The sequence below is a fragment of the Pleurodeles waltl genome, chromosome 6 (genome assembly GCF_031143425.1).
Source record: "Pleurodeles waltl isolate 20211129_DDA chromosome 6, aPleWal1.hap1.20221129, whole genome shotgun sequence".
Taxonomy (NCBI): Eukaryota; Metazoa; Chordata; class Amphibia; order Caudata; family Salamandridae; genus Pleurodeles; species Pleurodeles waltl.
In genome coordinates this window covers 1,379,176,183-1,379,197,348 of record NC_090445.1, presented here as the reverse complement: position 1 = coordinate 1,379,197,348, position 21,166 = coordinate 1,379,176,183, and the positions used below count along the sequence as shown (strand labels likewise).

General features: G+C 45.0%; 1 protein-coding gene across 6 annotated transcripts in view; it reads right to left on the bottom strand.

The window, feature by feature from the left end:
- ATP13A2 (ATPase cation transporting 13A2) overlaps positions 1 to 21,166 on the bottom strand; it is a 671,851-nt gene that overhangs the window by 464,934 nt on the left and 185,751 nt on the right. For 2 of the 6 annotated variants that reach the window (XM_069240695.1, XM_069240696.1), the window contains exon 1: positions 3,455 to 3,754. The exons of the other annotated variants lie outside the window; for them this stretch is intronic. The gene's annotated coding sequence lies outside the window, so the exon portion shown is untranslated. Of the gene's footprint in view, positions 1 to 3,454; positions 3,755 to 21,166 lie in introns of those variants that run through there. 6 annotated transcript variants of the gene reach the window in all.

Below are 21,166 nucleotides of genomic sequence, written 5' to 3'. Positions count from 1 at the left end.
TAATTTTAATTTTCTTGTGATCGACCAGTTGGAGACATCTGCCATCCATCATGTCTTGGAACAACTGTTTGATGTGCTGCAGCTATGTCATTGGCTAATTTCACTGTGAGATATCGCATTCAGCTCTTTCATAAGAAGCACATCCACACACAAAGCAGTTCCTTTCAGTGACAGGGAAAACTATGGTAATGTACATTTTTGTTAAATTAGGTAGGGCACAGCAGATTCAAAGCAAACAAAAAATGTTTTCTAAAAAACCATGGCAAAACCAGCACTGAGAAAGCCAAAATGATGGCAGCCAACACCAAACCTACGGCTATGCCAAATCTTGTTTAATGTCTAGCGCATCATTGCCTGTCATATAACCTCAGCATGAGTGTGTATGGTGGAATATTTTACGTGACTGCTGAATCTTTATAAACCTTGCACATGTTACTGTTAATTTCCTTAATAGTGCAATGTAAATTTTAAAAATAGGAAGTCAATTTGTAACCAAGGCAGAAAGAACTTCAGGACCAGTGTTGGCACCCCACCAAAGCAGAGCTATGTTGTCAGATTCATGTAGGCAAGTGATGTCAGGCCTGCCCTGCTTGCCCAATTAGTCCACAAAAAAAGACGTTCAGGCGCCCATGTTGTGCTCCCAGGTCATTTAGTTGAATGAAAAAGAGGCAGTCTATAAAATCAGTCAATCGATAAGTTTTTGTAAATTGCAGCTACTCACCTGTGAGGGTCAAGGCGCTGAAAAAAGCAGTGAACAAAGACATGTAACTTTTTCCATGAAGCATGACGTATGTGTTTAAAGCTGTGGCTTAAACATGTAAGCTAACGTCCAGTGTTTCACACAGCATGCCACCTCATTAGTATTTGAGTGCCTCTCTGAAATTTTGGTTAGTGAATCTGGATATATCACACAGTAACGGTCATGTGCCTAAAACAAGTCAGACCTTCTGGCTTTATCAATGTTTGTTAACAGTATCAAATAAATGAAAAAGAATGAAACCGCTGTAAATAAACAGAATGGAAGATGTTTCAATTCTGTAAGTATGGTACTCTGAATTAAACATTACTAAAGATTTTGGAGCAGTTTTCTGAGTATCTCAAGCACTCCGGTTCCTCCCTTCACAACTCTTACTTCCCTAGTCTCTCACTGTTAGACAAGCTCCTTTTCCGCCAAGATTTCTATTAAACCCCTCCATCTGTATATTTCACATCTTGTGTCCTGCTTTCACACACTTTTGTTAGTCTCTCCTTAAGCACGTAACTCTGTGCACCTCCTTCCCTTCACACACAACACATTCATTTACTTTCAAGTACTGCATGGTCTTAATTTCGCTTTGTCAATATTTCAACAGCTTTGTACCTTCTTCACTCACTTTTGCACAGAATCACAATTACACTTGGCACACAAGACCATTGTTCTGTGCGTTCTGCAGAGGGGGCCCCGGACTTGATGAGCTTGTATTCTGAGCCTATTTGTGATCCACTGGAAGCACTGTGAGACACTCGCAATGCCTTCAGACTCAACTGCAGAGCTCTCAATCACGGCTCACTACAAAGGTACTCAGACACCCAGGGGCAATCCAGTTCACACTACCCACAAAAGAAAAGTAATACGCTGCATGAAAAAACTACTGAACAACAATATACTGATAAAAGCAAATAGTCTCAGGAAAGTAAATAACGTTAAACGTGTAAATCCAAACAGGAGCGTCCTCGCTGACCGTGGTTACAGAAATGTTTTTTACAGTCATTGTTGAAAATACTGATGTTGAGAAACTAATATTTTTTTTCCTAATGTTAATAATGTGAGTATGAGGGCCAGGTATAGACACGGGTGGTCGCAGTTCACTAAATGTCTAGTACAATCTCCTAATTTCCTCGTCGGAAAGAATCCACGTGGGGGGACCACCTCACTCAATGACAGTAACGAAACGATTTCCAGTCCTGGGCTTTTCACCATCAAATAATCAGGCGAGTTAGACTATAATACCAGGAATGGATTATTTTTTCCACACAGAGCCAGAGAGAGGCTGAAGTATTTTACACAAAAGGCCAGAAACCAGATTGGGAACCCAAAGCAGCCCTGACGGGCGAATTGTGTCAGACCAGCCCCTCTGAGGTGCTTAGCGACTGAGCATGACCCCTACAAATGAGCCTGGAGAGTTTGCCTCTCCCCCAATTTTTTTTTTAAAACATGCCAAAAACTTTGCATTCTACAACAAATCCTCCCCCAATTCCCCCCCCCCCCCCCCCCCCCCTCACTAAGGAGACATATCCGATGCCCGTTACGGCCGGTTCGACCTTGCCAGAAGCCCTTCTCAAACCCTTCAAGTAAGCTGCGTCCTGACATGAAGCGAGGTGGTCATCCTATATCTGAGCCCATCCACTCAACCCACCCAGATGCTTTTTAAAAAGGGCGGCCTCGCCCATATTAAATCACCCTCACACAGATATGGCCCGTGAATCTTACACAGTTAAAACATTTCCCCCGAGGTGGAGACTTGTACACACAACTCGTCCACTTCCTGCGGCCTGAACCACCCACCATGCCACGCTCAGTCACCTACTTTCAGGGCAGCATAAGCATTATCCAGGCTGTTCTTGAAGGATTCGGTTATTTTCTAAAACCAGTAAAAGTTTGGCCGAGGAACTGAGGTCCCCTGTTTAATCCTATCATTCTGGAGTCCGCGCACTTCTTGAAATAACCTCTCTCAGGCACCCAAGTTGCTAAACTTCAGCAGGACTTAAAACAAAGCTTCCACGTGTAAAAAAACACGGTGGTTCATGTGATGGGCTGATAAGGCAGAGGCAGCAGCGTAATCCGAATGATGTCCACTGCCCTGCAGAATGTGAAGAGGGACCCCGACTTTCCCCTACTTCTCAGTGATTCAGTGGCCTTGGGTTCAATGCCACCACCTTTTTCTCTCGAAGGGCTGGCAGTCCCACTACACTGCAGGAGCTTGTATTACGCCCCTGGCAGAGAGGGGCAAGTCCGACATTGACAAATCTGCAATTTGCCCAACTATAAACGGGAGACTACCGATTTAAGCAAACAGTTTTTTGTTTATGTTAGTTCTCTTGTATGTAATAATTTCACAATTGCAATGCAAGCAAAACAACTGAAATTAAATTCCGCGATGTTTTCTTTATACCGCCCGTTTAAGTGTTCACGAATGCTGCCAGTTGTGCATCTGTCTGCGCCAGCCCTGGCAACCCCTCACGTTCCCACTGTGAACTCGAGACAAACCCTCATGTGCCACTGAACACGGTATCGGTAAGTACACATCTCCTTTACCCCTGGGACACCTTCCTCCGGAAGCGACGGCCTGGGGGAGAGGTAGTGCGGCCCCTGTTTTCGCACACCTATTTATTCCAGAGGATCAGCTGACTGGCGACTCCCCCTTCCCAACTCTTATAGAAACAGAAACGCTCACACCCCACGCTGGGCGGTTACCTGGGGGAGCACGGCTGGGGCCTACGACAGTCTTCCGGACTTCGCCCGGCTCCTTCAGCCTCCTCTGCTCCAGCGACGCCGTCAGCTCTCGGACTGCGAGGCTTCCAGGGCAGGCGGCTTCCCTCCCACGCACACCTGCACTACCGGTTTAGCGTCCGTGCCACGCCTAGAAAGCACACTCGGCACACCTGCTCCGGGACCGGTAAAGCGGCTGTCACGGCTGATGCGCACAGCGGAACAGGGGGAGAGCGGGCGCAGCGGCACCGGGCCCAGAGATGCGAGGGACCCTCTGCACTCCAGTCACGGTTATCTCTTTCTACTGCCAAACGTACAGCCGCAGGTCGCCGCAGGTCTCCACAGTTCTGCCCTCCAGCTCGGGATCTAGAGCCTCGGTCGCCTGACGGGACCAAATACCAACCTTCCCCCCTGGAAGCACTGCCGTATAGGTGATATGGCTTAAAGGGAAATAACGAGCTTGCATGACAAGCCGGACGGGATGCTTTGAAAGGGCAGCAGGGCGGTGCAGGACACTTTCCATCAAATTGCAGCCTCAGTGCTTAAAAAACTCCTTAAAGGACGATATACAAGATGACCGCAGTCGAAAATACCACATAGGCCCCTTACGATTTGACAATACTCATCTCACCAAAACGTGACATTTCTTTGGCGGCTTTGGTTTATTTAGAATTAATTGGCCTCCTTTCCCAGTCATCGTTTGCTTACTTTATGACCTTATGTTTCAGGTCCAAACATAAAAAAGTTAAAACCTCTTAGTAAAATGAGAAGAACGAGATTAATCAGCAGATATAACCGACCCAGAGCCCCCAGGCCCAACAACTAAACCAAGAATGAATATGGGGAGTGTAACAGGCCAAACAACCTCTCTCCCACCTCACCCCGAAACTACCTACCTGATTTGAACATCTACAACTGATTTCAATAGGAAGCAAACATGGGTGCCCCCCCCCAAAAAACATGTTTAATCCCGATAAAGTGTGTTTTTTGTTGGTAGGAAATTAACCTCAAACCTCTGAGAAATATGTATAGCATTGACTTTAGAAATGAAGTACCACGAAGATGTCAACATCTCAAAAAGGTTGGTTGCCTTCAAGAATTGCAAGACAGGATGGAGGCTATTAGTTCAAGGGGCACCAATTTTGAGCCTTGGAGGTGCGCTGTTATAATAACGCACATTATATAGCGGTGGTGATCCCTGAATTGGCGATGGCAAACACACATTTAAACTCGACATGGAATGAAAGGAGTGGGTGGACATCAGTGCTTAATTTGAGCAAGTGGTTGCCAGCCCTTATTTTTGAGGTCCAACACGTATTTTTCTGCATCAGGCAATTAATGCGAGCAAAAGACACATATGGGAAAGACGGAGCAAAGAAACACGAAAAAGATCACAATGGGAGGAAGCAGAAAGCTGCGAGAGTGCGCTGAAGGGGCCGGGAGTGGCTGTAAATGGATTAAAGAGGCCTGAGAAGGCTTTAGGTTTATGCTGCCCCAGTATTCTGTGCTCGCACATTTAACTGCATTAGCCGCGTGCTTAGGAAGAGAGCCTTGGGCACAGGAACGTTTTACTTACAAATTATTCACTGCGGCATGGGTTGGGTGCCCTGGAAGACTGTTGTAGCAAAACAAGACTTCGCTGTGAAGCGTAAGGACGCACAGACCTTATAAGCACACATAAGGAAGGTGAAGCCATAGGAAACCTATAGGCCGCAATTATCTCGGCAGGCGAATACATCCTGAACATTTCCTTGGCTCTTTTATGAAAAGACAATATGTTTATTCTTAGAAAGAGGTTGCACCCATCATGTTCTTGTAGACAAGCCGAGGTGATTAATGTTTAGATTACTTTCAAGTAATCTCAATTACTATGCCTGTTCCTTTCACATCCTAAAGCTTACATAATGAGGAGAGGAGGGTCCTGCCTCTACCAATCAAGCACCCCATAAAAAACTTTCTTAAAATTATTCCCCTGAAAGGTAGTGCCACCACCACCCTTAGCATGACCAGCCCCTTGCATGGCTCCTGAAAAGGGAATGGTCTTGCCAATATCAATGAACAGATCAAGATCGCAAACTAAGGCCCACCTAGGAGCCCCATTTGCAAGTATGGAGTTACGTGCTGACAACTCAGCAGTGCTAACTTCCATAGGGTCCGGAGGCCTCCAAAACGGCCCCAGCTCCCCCCGCCAGGAATACCCAGAGCGACAAATTCTTATCGTTGGAAGAGGTTATATTTATTTTTAAAGTTATATTAAAAACATATCATAACTCAACAAGTACAACGGTTCATAGCAAGTGTAGCAAAAATGAATCATTTAAGCAAACATTTTTATTTACATGTTAACGAGAATTTATTGTGACCGTAAATCAACCTGACAGGATCCCTTCCTGTCCTGAACCACCATTGGACCACACAGGTGACCTGTGCCTCACCTGTATCCGTAGGAGGGGCGGTTACCCTGACTACACAGTACCTTGTCCTCCTGCTTAGGGTTCCGCCCCCCCCCCTTCAACCACCAATCAGCCCTGGGGTGTAATGGGAGGAGCTAAGAGCTGAAGCCCTATGTTCCCCCCAGTGATCTGAGGTCTCTTACCCCCTGATCTGGTGTATACATGCGCTGGTTGGCTCAGAACTTCAGGATCCCATCCCAGATGTCCTCCCGGGGGCCCCACCTTGGGGACCCCCTCCGATTGTTTCTAGTCACATTTATATCTCAATTTCTGCCACAAGGGCGACCAGGGCCCAAAAGGTCCTTCGCCCCCCCTGCCCCCCTCCCAAAAAGAGGCTGCGGGAAAAACCCCATATGTCACAGATAAATTGATCGGTTCCCTGATCAGATAGATGCACCTGGTCCTAATGAAACATGTGGGCACCCTTCAACAGTTTGTGGGGGATGTTCCATAGGCGCCCTGGTCCTGGGCACAATTTTGCCATCTCGGCGTTAAGCCGGCGTACTGACACGTTGATGGTCCTAGATCTTATCCCCGGTCCCCATTTACGACGTGGTACCATGTGAGACCAGGCAAATGCTGCCGCTGGGAATTGCTTTGCCACCCTGGTGATTTCCAGGAATACCGTCTCCCTCAGGGCCTTCCGACCTAAACGGACCAAATCGTTGCCCCCCAAGTGAATGATGATTAGATCCGGAGACTGCAGTCCCCCACATCCTCCCGCCATATTGACCAGATGTTGTAATTGCGTGATGCCTCCTCCACCAATGCCGCACCAGCGAAATGCGATGCTCTGCATGTCTGCTGGCTTCGACCCACGGAGCTGTTGCAACCGGTACACCGCCCGACGAACAAATGAATGCCCCAAAACCCAGACCACGCGTTGAGACATTGAACTGAAAGAAAAGAGATAGGAGCGTGAGACATCACCAACGAGCATCTGAATTACCATTACACCAAGTCTGGCCTGATGTATCGCCTGTAACACTCCGAAGACCAACGACCTATGCTTTTTACCGCGGACGCTGGAAGGCCCGCTGCCGCCGCTACCGTGGCTGCCCCTATTCTAAATGAATGTGAAGAGTACCCTTTGGGGTCCACCCCAATTGCTTTCAGGGCTAACTTAAAAACTTCCGAGAACTGGTAGCGTGAAAGGCTTTCCCCGCCGGGGTGGACAAACAAGGCCGGAGAGCCTGTAGGACGGACTGCCAGATAACTGTTTGTAAGTGTCACAGGGCAGACGGGGGAGCCAGGCGCCACATATAGCGTGATGCACGTCCCTTTCCTGAGCTGGTCCGTCTTGGATTTGCGCAGTGTTATGGATAGTGACCCGGCGCATACCAGCACGTCGCTCTGCTGCAAACCCCCAAGATGGTCCCCCCTGGAAGAGCCCACCAACTCGCTAATGCGAACAGGCCCGTACAAAGCCAAAGCGAATGCCGCGGAGAAGATCGCCGCCTCTGCTGGGGAAGAGCAGATTACTTGTAGTGCCTTTAAGAGTTTTTCCAACAGAGGGGTGGTGACGGGACGCCTAGCATCTGTGCTACCGGGGGAACTCCTGGCCCAACCCACTAGGGCCTGTCTTAAAGTAAACGTATTCAGTGGCCCTTCCAAATTGCGGATTTTTGCAAAGAAGCGTATCGCCGCCAAGTGGGCCTTCGCGCAAGACACCGGGCGCCCTGTATTTCGTAAGTGTTGCAGAAATACCCCCACTGCTGTCTCAGAAAATGTATCCGCAATACGCCGAGAGTGCAAAAATCGCCTGTAAAGGAAAAAACTGTTCTCATAAGCTGTTTTTGTGCGTGGCGCCAGGGACGACGCTACTAAGTCGGGGAGGGTGGGGCACCAATCTTCCACAGAGATTCTGGGAACTCAGTCATCTTCTCCCTCGCCTGAGGGTGATACTGCATAAAATCCTGCATTAACGAGCGAGACAGTGCGTCAGCTGCATTGTTATGGACCCCAGGCACATGTTTCGCCTTGAACGTAATATTATGCTGAAGACAAGCTAGAATCAGGTGTTTCAACAGGCGCAATACCAAAGGGCAGGATGCCCCTTGGCGGTTAATAACCTCTACCACCGCCATATTGTCAGACCAAAAGACTACAACCCTGTTTCTTAACTCCTCCGCCCAGATGTTTACGGCAACCACTATTGGAAATAATTCCAGAAAGGCTATATTCTTGGTCCACCCCCATCCAGCCCATTCTTCAGGCCAGTCTGTTCTACACCATAATGTGCCCAAAATGGCGCCGAAACCAATGCTCCCTGCGGAGTCAGTGTAAAGGCCCAGCGTGGGGCTGGGTATCGCTTTTTGTGGCCAAATGACAGACCCATTGAAAGTCCTGAGAAACAGGTCCCATAATCTTAAGTCGTCCCTAACTTCTCTAGACAAACGGGTGTGGTGATGTTTCTCCTTCAGTCCCGCTATTGAGCGAGCTATTGACCTGGAAAAGGGGCGGCCCATGGGTATGATTCTCAGAGCAAAATTCAGCTGGCCCACTAAAACCTGTAATTGGTGCAGGGTCACCTTCTCTTGGGACAATACAGCACGGATGGGCTCTTTAAAAGCCAGCAACTTATCCCCGGGCAAGCGACACTCCCCTGCCATTGAGTCGATTTCAATTCCCAGAAAAGTGATGCAGGTAGAAGGGCCAACCGTTTTTTCCGGTGCCAAAGGTACCCCAAATTCCTCGAATAAAGTGATCAATGCCCGCAGGCCCCAACTGCACCTGTCAGAGCTCGGGGTACCCAGAACCAGGAAGTCATCTAAGTAACGGATGATCTCACGGTGACCAGTACGCATAGAGAAAACCCACTGCAGAAAGGTGCTGAATTGTTCAAAATAACTGCATGATATACTACAACCCATGGGCATGCATTGGTCATAAAAATATTCACCCCGGAATTGGAAACCCAATAGATGGTAGTCGGCGGGATGGACGGGAAGCAGGCGGAAGGCCGATTCAATGTCGGTTTTTGCCAACAAAGCCCCCCGGCCCAACGCCCTCACTTTATCTATGGCGTTGTCTACCGATGCATAGCGGACCGAGCAAAGCTGGGGATCAATGGCATCGTTGACCGACGACCCCCGAGGGGCAGACAAATTGTGAATCAGCCTGAATTTTCCTGGCTCTTTTTTAGGCACTACTCCCAATGGGGAACACACAAAACCAGCTAGCAGTGTGCGTTTGAAAGGGCCGGCAAGCCTGCCCAGGGCCCTCTCCTTCTCCAATTTTTTGGCTACCACTGCAGTGTTCTGGGAAGCAGATATTAGGTTCCTACAGTGACTTACGGGGGAAACGTTGGGGGCGGGAATCCGGAAACCGGAGGAAAACCCGTGAAGAAGTACCAGTGCCGAATCCAATGAAGGGTAAGCCTGCAACCAGGGGCAGTGGCGGCCCGTCCTTTAGGGCGGAGGGGCCACGCCCCCCCCCACCTTTTGCCCCCCATGAAGAGTGTCTGTCAGGCTGAACAAAGGTCAGCCTGACAGACACTGTTCATGTTCAGGTCAGGCAGCCAAGAGCAGACACGGGTGATTTGCGCAGACTCCTGGCTGCCTGAGCTGAACTTTGCTGGGCTGAGAAGATCACAGCTCCTATGGGTGTGACCTCCTCAGCCCAGCAAAGGTGCCTCGAGGCCCTCCCCTGGGTGACGAGGAAAGTGTCACCAATTGACACTCTCCCTGGGCGCTTCAGTTTAAGCCCAGAAGTGCCCAGCAATAGTGTCAATCAGTGACACTTCGTCATAGAGTGGGGTGGGGTCAGCAGTCTCACTGACCCCATCCCACTCTGTGACGAGGCTGGGACTGCTGCCTTCCCTCACTGGCTGACCAGGTCAGCCAATGAGGGAAGGCAGCAGTCCCAACCCTCCTGGGACCTGGAGGACGAAGGTAAGTGTGTGTGTGTGTATGTATGTGATTTTTTAAAATGAATGTTTGGTGCGTGCGTGCATGTTTGAATGGTATGAGTGTTGTTAATGGATGTGCTTGCGTGTCTGTGTGTTAATGGATGTGCGTGTGTGTGTGTGTGTGTGTGTGCCCTGCCCCCCCCCCTCCTAAAGCTGCCGGCCGCCACTGACCAGTGGCATAACGCCTCTAATCTAACCGGGGAGGGCAGGGGGTGTTCAATTTGATGATTTAACAGAGTCTTTCCCCCGCTCTTTTGATTTCTTGATACACTTTGATTCAGGGTGGGAGGGGTGACCGTAAAAGGAACAATTATGTCTGAATTTGCAGGTTCCAGTGGGACGTGTACACATCTTCCTGTTGAAAGCCCAGCATGACCCTTTCTTCTCACCTGACAGCTGAGGCCGAAAGGGCAGCTTCCCTGAGACCTTGTTGTTAACGCATTCAAGCCAGACATGCACCTCAGTCTGATCCCACCCGATGGATGGGTCCTCAACCTTAGCCCCACGAAAATCTCTATGGTATTCTAACGAGGCCATCCCCCCATATGTATGTTGAGCTTTCATAATTTTATTCGTGTAATCAATCAAGGAGGTGCCCAACTCTGGATTTTTCTCCAGCAGGACGGACATAAAAACGTTGAAACCAAACAGCCAATTTGTGATGCTCTCCTCAACTTTGGGCTTTCTTTCCCCATAGAAAGATGACTTATTTTCTTTCTCCTTCACTTCCACCTCCCTTCTTTTTGCCCTTATCAATGAAAAAATGTCCACAAATTCCCCCTTCCATATCTTCTCCTTAACTTCAGCACTAACGTGAGCTGCCAGCTTACCTGGTCTGGATAGTAACGAGTCTGTAGTCCCCTCCTTAGTACGGTTGACCTGATCCAGAACCTTGCTGGTGTTGGGCAAGACGTTTAGAACCCCAGGGGGAGAAGGGAGACCAGCGCTCGGAGCCGGGGTGGCGCTCGAGCTACTGTTTGCAGGCTGTAAAGGGACCGAAGTATGCGCTGCCATCAGTGAATCCACCGGACGCTTTAGGTCTGATACAGCATTCTGCCAAGAGTCACCTGTGCAGGTCCCGGCCGTCGCACGCGGGTAAAGAAGGACTAGCCTTCTTTGGGGGGGCTCTTAATAGCCTCCCACTGGTATGCGGCGGCCGGAACCGGCCCCAGTGACCAACGTCGGCCCCACGACATGCCCCCCCTGCCTACTTCCGCACCCCAAACACCTCGCGAGGTGCGAGGGCGGAAACGCGGCCGATTCCACGTACCCCTAGCGAGAGGGCCGACCAGACAAAAGGGGGGAGTGCCCCAGGGCCTTGGAGGCCCGACCCCTAACGGTCTGCGCACCCCCACTTCGGGGCGAGCGCTTTTCCCAATGGGACTGCTAAACATGGTACTTAACTATACAAAACAAACTGTTATATTAAACCCAACTTATTGCTCAAGTCAAATTGAATGTAACTTTTGTACAATTAGCAACATCTGTAAGTTGCCACTTCTTTGCCTAAAGTTCTATGTACATTTTTACGGTTGCACACAAGCTGTTGTCCTTGAGACAGCCTTCTGCACTTCTGGCAAGACACGAAGCAAAGAAACAAAGGACCTGACAAGAGTAGAGGCGTGACCTCCTCATGGCAGAATGGCCAGAGTGGGTGCTTGCCCAAAAGGCGAGCTTTAAAGGGTAAGCCACCTTTGAGGAGCAATTGGTAGTCACACACTAGAGGGACTGCTCCTTTCTTTTAGCAGACAGGCTGTCATTTCAGGCCAAGAGAACCTGTGGTCAAAACAAGTTTTTAGAGGACATGTAGCCCCACAGGTAGCCACACCTCTGGGTTGGGCTAGGGAGCGCCACACACCAAGAGAAGGGTTTTACCATGTTCAGTGCGGGCAGAATAATGCAGTCTTAGCTAGCTAGATCCCACACTTCACAAGAAGTCATCATCAAACGGAAGCGGACATGGAAATCCATTGGTTAGTTAGATTCCACAATCCCCTAGGCTCGTAGTGGGCATAAAAGCAGCGCTTCTGGCACACTTGCCTCAGATCACGCATGCACAGGAGAAAGGACCGAGAAGGATTGCCCTGCTGTTCCTTGGACCCAGCAAAGAAAGGCTGTACTAAAGACTTGACTCGACCTGCTGCATCTTGGGCTAGCACAGAAAGGACTGTGCCTGTGGTGTTCCTCTTGTGGTAAAGTCATCCCCAAGCTAAAACAAAGGAAATGACTCCAATAATCAGTTGGCTGACTCCCTGATACAACCACATGACCATAAAAGCTGAGAAACTCACACCTTTGAAAGCCCAGTGCTTAGCATCCTGATCAATGTTGGACAACAAGGTGCAGCCCGGGAGTTAGATTTCCGACCCTCAAAGTTTGTACTCTAGTCTGCTAGACCCGGGAGAATCATCTGAGTGCAGTTTAGTTGCCCAGAACGGAAGTTACTGCAGGTTAAAGGGAAATGCCGGTTTTGCTGTAAACGGAGACCAGTAGACCAGTGGCAACTAAAATTATGCTGACCACCAGGACTTAGAGGGAGAGCAACAACTAAACACAAAGTTGGCACCCCATATCCCACATGCTCAAGGATTAAGGGGTGGCCAAAGGAGGTCCCCCACCCCACCAACACCAGCTCAACATCCTTGAGAAACTTCCGCTTCCTGTATACACTGCATCAGGTCCACTCCGCCTTTTTGGTGGTTTGCTCATAGAACCTGGAACTGGACTGGAGACTGCTTAAACTTGGAGGTAACTGACATGACTGGTTCTTGTAAGTGGCTCTCTGTCATTGTTAGTCACCACAAGAGTGCCCATGTATCTGTTTTCAAGTCACTTGCTGTGGCTAACCTTAAAACATGAGTCACAGTAGACAACAACAATTTACTGCATTGAGTGAAAAGCTGTGATTTGTTGTTTCGAGAATTTATAACTCCAGAACCCCTAATGGATTTTTGTGTTGCGGTATCTATTTAAAGACAAAAATACAACTTTTTGTTTTATAAATCATTGTTGACTTTTTACTGTGTTGCGATTTCTACTTATTCAACTGGTTCTGTACTTCTTAATGCTTTACACTTGTTCCTTTGATAAAGATTGTCTGCTGTGAGCCACAGCTATCCAGAACTGAGTTAAGCTCCCACAAATGAACCTGACTGAACCTGATACGGAATTGACTATTACACGGTGAGGTCACCAAACCACACCATTTAGTAAACCACTTTCCTCACACCAAGCATATTGAAGTAAAGAGAGAAAGAGTTCCACCTTTTCAGAGCATAGGGAGCCTGCCTTAGAAAATATAACAGGAAGTTGTAGCTGAACCAGTCCCTTTTCAGGAGCTAAACCAGGGACGGGGCACACTAGGGGTTAGTGGGGATACATTTCAGGGGACTTTTCTTTTGCCTCTCCTCCCCTTATTAATTAAGTAAAGGGACAAAGAAAAAGACAAGGAGGTAATGTGTCCATCATCATGTGTTTTTAAATCATGCCACACTCAGTAAAGCACGAAATAAGTATTTTCCTCAGCTGAGAAATCTACTGTTAATCATTAAAGGAGATAATGTTCTGCCTGTTTATGTAAAACAGCATCAAGTGAGCAAGCGTTCTGAGAAGAACGCAGGGTATGAAAGTTTATTTGAACAGCTAACAGTTTTAAATATTGAATAACATACAATGGACTAATTATATTTTAAAGGAATACCATTTTGTATATGCAGTTCATTATGAAGAGCGTCTTTGACACTAAAGGGTTCTGTATGAAGAATACTGTGTATTTATCGTCTTCCTCAAAACTGTTATAAGCTGGTTTGCTTGTTTCTATGACTCGTCTTCCCAATCTTCAGTATTTAATTGTGTCTGGGTTGCTGTTTGAGGCTAAACTAATATTAGTTCTATTTTGGTGAATTATATAATCGTATGGGAAGAAGCAGGAAGCTTTCTATAATTTGAAATAAAAATATTTATCTTTCAGGTCTTCAAAATGCTGCCCCAAAACGATCTCTAAGCATGAGCCCTTCATTCTTTAAAGTAACCACATCAAACAAGTCTTGTTAGAGTATTTGAATTCTAGCCAAAATAAGAAATATGTATTTCTCAACTCTGCTGCAGTCAAGTAACGCCCCCCCCCCAAAAAAAAAAATTATTTTCTGTCAAAATGTCTGATAACCTATCTTTGTAAGCTTTATTTGAAAAGAATGGCGGACTTCACCCATTTATGGAGGAGAATGGCAAAGCTCTGCCAAGGCAAGATGACATATTGGGCCTTATTATGAGTCTGGCGGTCCGAAGAGCACCAGACTCGCGGTGGAGGTCGGACCGCCGTGGGTGTGGTGTTCCGACCACCACATTACGACCCTGGCGGTCGGACCGCTAAAAGATCTCCGTCTCCACCATGGATATTTGATCCTGACGGGATGACGGCAGTAGTGGTTGTAATCAGCCACAGCGCCGCTGTGCTGATGACAACAATGTTCTCCGCCAGCCTTGTCATGGCAGTTCAACCACCATGAAAAGGCTGAAGGAGAAAAGTCCTGGGGGCTACAGAAGAGCCCCTGCACAGCCCAAAACATTGTCATGGGCACTGCAGGGGCCCCCAACTCCAGCACCGTTGGATTGCGCACTGTCTGCTAGGCAGACAAAGCCCATTCCAAGGGTGCAAGGGGGGGCCCTGTGCGACGACACTGGACTCAGCTCTATGTGGAGAAGAGTCTGCTGCCAGTGGAAAACTCATAATGGGTCCAGTGGGGAGCCCCCCCAGCACCATGGTGGTCTCCTCATCGGAAGTTTGTCTGTCAGGTTTTTCCGGCCGCAAAACTCTTAATCACCCCCCCTTGTCTGTTGTAGAAGGGTAACTTTCAGAAATGGAGCAAAGGATCAACAATGCACATGATGAAATACCTATCTTAGTCAAAAAGGCAAAGAAATATCTTCATTTAAGCTGCAACTTGAAGAACTAGAGAACTGAAAGCATAGAATAACAAAGGTTTATGATTTTTGGAATATTCAGTAAGAGGCAACATATCTTAATTCCTGGCATCTGTTTTTTTCACAGGTATTAGACAAGCCCGAAGTAGCAATGGGCAACACCCAGAAAGCTCATACAATTAGGGGAAAATGCTATTAGTAGTATAAGCAACTCTAAACACAGATATCACCATTTTAAATATACTCCTCTCTTAAAAGTTAAGATGGAAAATAGAAGAATTTGAGATGGAATGTCCAGAATATATTTTATTGTTCAAGATGTTGCAAGAGCTACAGCTGCAAGATGAAACTAAATTTTGGACTGGTGACCAGCATTAAGGAATCTCAACATTAGATGTGGTCCTGTTTCTTTTTCTTTTTCAAATTTATAGATAAAAATGAAAGTATTACTTTCTGTGACCTTATTAAAAATAAGGAATAAATCTTTGAAAAAAAATGATGGCCTGGATATTCTTTATAAAAGGTTTTTAAAATTTCAAGCTATATATCATGTTTTAAATGTAACAATGTAAGCAGTTTGTTCTTCCTTCCATGTAAACGGCTTAGTTCACATATGGAATACAAAATAATCTAGTTAAATCTCTTCCTTCCTTTAAGGTTTGTGTCTCCCTCATAAAGTTTGTATTGCATTCTATTAGGTTCACTGGTGAAAATCTCCATCTCTTACAGTAGGAACTTAACTAGCTGCTTTCTGTGGTATCCACTTTGCTTCACAGTAATTATGTTTGGTCTCAGGGTAACCTTTGTTATATCTATATACAGATATCAGACTTCCTATTGTCCTATTTGATTTGTTCTTTGATTTGCTCTTCCTATGCACTTTATAAGTGTCTTTCACTTTACAATGCTATTTGGCATCTGAAAGCAATGTACCATTTTTTGTCATTTATTCGTGTTATGAGATAGTCCGCATAATTTCCTGAAATATTAAAGGTCCCACAACCTGGTTAAATGTCAGAGTATTACCTCATCTTTGCAGATTAAATGCTGATTTTACATTATTCCAATAAACTAATTTAAATGATGCTGAATCCAAAAATTAGAAAATAAATTGGCTGAGTAATATTGTTTAATCTACAGCTTTGCAAGAAAAGAATAAGGTTGCTGTATTATTTATAGTACTCTCCATATTTTTGTGGGTTGTACAAGATCATAGTTTAAAGATAGATGGTGTTTTACTAATTTTACAATGGGCTCCCATTATTATGAATACATACATACATACAGTTCTAATAATGTTAATTTGGTTCTTGCTGTTCTATGAATGAGGAATTAAAGCACTAGAATGATGACAATTTATTCGTAGTCGGGCTGCTATTAGATTGCTTTTTTGGCCGGAAATTGGATACTACATTTAATTAATAAAATGTACAAACTGTTTAACAAAAGTGATACACTTTCAGAGCCATGGAGAAATTGTAATCCTGGTAAATCAGAGTTTACATGTTATTCGCTGGTACACTTTTCACGTGGAAAATAAAAACATTTTCTAGTAAAAAGTTCCCTAATTTGTTGCATTCTGAAACAAAATGCATTTGGATTTCAGATGATGTCCCAGTTTTTTTCAGATTCTATCCATGCCCTTCGTACTTGGGGCATCAGAAAACAAAGTGATGTATGGACTGCTTGTATTAATCTCAGCCACTGGCGATCGCACGGGACCACATCACAATACATTATTTTCTGCACATCATGCCACCTCTGTCTGGACCCAGCCTTATGCAAATCAGCCTTGACCCTGCTCCACTGGGTGCAGGGCAGCCTGAACTACCAGGGGAGGTCCTCCTCGAACTGGAATCGAAGCAACCCAGGACCGATTTTGCCCTTATTATGGACTCATCAGCACGTATAGCTGGATTCCAATGGCACAGTGACCATGTGGGGCATGCCTTTTACCAGTTCCGGCTGGACTGTTCTCAATGGAGCAGGGGCGAGTATGATTTACATATATATCTGGGTCCAACTTGAGGTGGCATGGTGTGCAAAATAGCAATGGACTGGGATGCATCTGAGTAATTATCAGTGGCTGGGATTAACTTAAGGATTCTATCCATCACTGTTAGACCTGGCGGCTTTTTGGCATGCTTCCCCTGTCTTTTTGCCTTCTGACCTCCTGTTTGTAAGGTGTACTGGACTCTGTTTTTGCTGGTTTATTGTCTCTGCACACTTTACCATTGCTAATCAGTGCTAAAGTGCAAGTGTGCCCTATATAAATTGTACTGTTGATTGGTTTATCCATTATTGATTTACTGGTAAGTCCCTAGTACAGTGCACTAGAGGTGCGTGGGACGTGTAAATCAAATGCTACCAGTGGGCCAGCAGCACTGATTGTGCCACCTACATGAGAAGCCCTGTAAACATGGCTCAGACCTGCCACTTCAGTGTGTGAGTGTGCAGTTTTAAACTGCCAATTCGACTTGGCAAGTGCTAAACCTTCCCTTTTAGTACATGTAAGGCACCCTTAAGGTAGGCCCTAGGTAGTCCCATGGGCAGGGTGCATTGTATGTTAAAGGTGGAGCTATCGACTTCAAGGAACTGTATTTTTAAGTTAAAATTTAGAAACTTCATATCTTTAGAACTGTATTTTGGAATTTTCTCGTTTTGGTCTTGTTTTACACAAATAAATATTGGCTATTTTTCCAAAACTGGTGTTGTGTCCTTTTATAGTGTTTCACTGTGTTACTGTGTGTTATGTGCAAATGTTTTACATATGGCTTCTGGGATAAGCCTGACTGCTCGTGCCAAGCTACCAAGGGGGTGAGCAGGGGTTATCTGAGCGGGTATCTCCATTATCCTGACTAGAGTGAGGGTCCCTACTTGGCCAGGGTGCAAACCGACTGCCAACTAGAGACCCCATTTCTAAAAATCACTTTTTTGTATACTTTGGTGTGCGACCCTAATTTCATTACACCAGAGAAAGTAGGGCTTGTAAAGGAAAGGATTGCCTCAGACAGTTCAACAGTTTTATTAAATTGTATCAGCAAAACAAATATGATGAAATCTCCCTTTAAAGCGTTATCTTTGGATGCCGATGAATCATTTGAATGCCTTACCTGGAATTTTATGTGAAGGGCCTTGAAATGGCATGGCTGAGGCTCTAAATTTTAAAATATGATTTATTTGTTGTATAAAACTCTGTGTTCCTCACATTTTATTATTATTATCATTTATTCTCTATTTTCTACTTAAAGTGAAACAAGGCAAGGTTGTCCTTTGTCTCCTCTTCTTTAAATGTTATCTTTTGAACCTCTTCTAACCAGGATCCAACAAAATAAAACATTGAAGGGTTCCTTTTGGCCCTATACAAAATACTCTGGTTAAGTGGCTGACATACTGCTTTAAAACACAACCCTGACAGTACCTTAATAGTTTTGTATGAGGAGGTTGGAACATTTTCTTTTGTTTCTGGGAATAAGCTTAATCCAATCATATTAGAGGTTTCCATTTAAACAGTTTTTTCCAAGATATTTTTTTAAACTGATTTAATTTGGTGTAAGGAAAAAATAAACGTGCAGGTGTTTGGTTCCCTAGATCTTACAATCAAACTTTAAAATCTGACTTACAATACCTTTTGGGGAAAAAAACACTTCAGTTAGCAAATGGTCTCCAGTATACCTTTCTGGGTGGAACAGATTTGATTTTCTTAAAATGATGATTTCACCTATAATTTTATAATCCCTTTCCATGTTACCCGTTAATTTGCAAAAATCTGTAAAAAGATAGATATTTAATTATTAATTTTATGGGGGAAAAACATACAGTAGCACTGTATAACTTATAATTACCGGAAAAAAATTAAGGGGTTAATTTCCATAATTTGTCTTGTTAACACAATGCTTTTTCCCTTTATCAACTATGGCTTGGGTTAACAAAGTCACTTTTTTCACTGAATCTCTGATTTGACCAAATTTGGAGAGATCCTTCATTCCTGCCTTTTCTTTGTCTGATTTTATTGTATTTATATTTCACAGAAAAAACAATTTCGCTTTACCCATGTGTTGAATGCATCAAACACTTGTTTCTAAGGACAGAACAGGTTGGAACAAGACACTAAAAGCTTCACCTATCTGGTACAATAAATAAATTAAAATCAATAGTAAAACTATTTTCTGGAATAATTGGGCTGACAGAGGCATTTTCTGGTTAATCTGCTCTTTCATAATGGTGAAAATTTTACTTTTGCTTAACTACAATACAAATATATTACACCAAAGTATTGTTTAAAACAACACAGTATATTAATAGAAAATAGTTTTTAATTCCTTACAGGAGACACCTATGTAAATGCTGTGTAGCCCTCTGCGGAGTTACTAATGTATGTAAATTTAATTTACCCTCCAAAACTTTGGCATGATATTCATTATTGAACTATGTTAAAAATGGTGTTACATTCAAAGTAGAGGCGAGCAGGAGACCGGCCTTAAAAAATATTTTTTCACCCTCAATATGGAGGAAAAATAGGGATACAGTTTATATCAATCTCACGTGCCTATCACTGAAACTATATTCTTTTATTTACAGCAGCTTATATTTTAATCCACTTTCTATTAATAAATGTAATGTTCTAATGTCCATTTCTAGTTGATGTTCAGTCTCTCTTATGACTCTCGTAGTACTTTCTCACATATGGTTTTTGAATGTAGCACTCTCATAGTACTTTCACACATACAGTTTTTAAATGTAGTTTAGTTCATCAATTCTGGAAACTTTTCAGGGAAAATATTAATGTTATATTGCAGACTAATGCTCCTATTTTTGCAACATATTTCCTTGGTAGCCTAGCTCATGAATTTCAATATCTTCCATTGAAAGGGCAAATTACCGGATATTTTGATTACAACTGGGTTGCAACAAATCTCACTGAACTGGGAAGACGGTTTCAAACTTTCCAATAATGCATAGTGCAATGGAATATGTTATGCGCATAAAATGAATACAATGAATTATCCTTTGATCCAGAGGCTCATGAAAAATAGCAAATTGTTGTTAGCTATGAAAGAATACTTAAATCATCCTTGCCTTCTACAGCACAATGGATGGCAAATTCTGAAGTTGATAAACCCCCTTGAAAACATTATCTGATGGAGATTGCAGTCATATAAGAAAATATTTCATATTTTGTTTACATTACTATTGTGATATTATTACTGTAAGGTATGCGTTTTGAGACATTTAATTACATCTTTTCCCTATTTTCTTACCTTGCCCTGCATTAATTACTGTTTCCTTTTATTCCTTTATTCTTATGTTCCTTTTCTCACATAGCATGGTTCTGACCTATACAGTATTTTAATAATCTGTCTTTAACTAAGCTATTATATATTATCTCTTTTATTGGATTGCCATTAGATAAATACTTAATTTACTGTAATTTTTTTCTTAGTAAAATAAAAATTTAATAAACATAAAAAATGTACAGCGCTTGATGTTGATGCCAGACTATAATTTAAACCCTTAGCTGCTGAGGCTCTCCTCCAACTAACGCCCCAGTGAGGACACCGACGACCTACCTAGCTCATCTGGGACTCCTGGTCAGTCTACGACTTCCTCCTGGCTCACCCTGCCCACATCTATTCCGCCCAACCCTATAGCTACAACGTCACAGCCAACCCTTTGTCCCCAAACCTGTGTCCCAAAGACTGTTCAAAATACTGTGTGCCCCACAGTACAGGGACCTGAATCGACCCATCAAACCCCAGACAATGAAGGTTCTGCTAACACTGGGAGTGGGCATACCGTGCCAGGGGCACAGGCACCTTGGGGGAAGGGGTGTGGCAGGGAAGCTGTGGGCCAGAGGAGCCCCCCCCTCCCAGGGACTCCACTGACCAGGAAACCATCTCCCAAGTCCTGGTAGTATACCAACAATCAACAATCCCAGGACAGGATGGGCCAGATTATCACCATGTTGGGGGAAAATCAAAGGATGCAAATGGAATACCACCAGGCGGTCATGCAGCAGTGTCAGGCACACAATGCCACCATGGCCTCCATTGCAGGGGTGCTGAGGGACATCAGCAGCACCCTGCGTGCTTCCTCGGCCCACCATCAGGCCCCTTCCAATAGAAACCTAACATCTGACCAATCTACAACAGCGGCCTCAGAAAGCCCTCCCTCTGTAGCTGAATAACCCCCGCAAATGTAGACGCCCACCCAGACAACCGTCTGGAGCAGATGCATAACCTAAACCACTGATAGATAGTGATCCTCACCTGATTTGTCTACCCTGTTTGCTAATGAGACACCCTGTTGACTTTTCAGTGACATTACTCCATTTTCCAATGGCACACGGGCACTTGTCCTGTGCAACCAACTGCTGTAGCAGCTACTCTGATGATTCCATATACCATGACC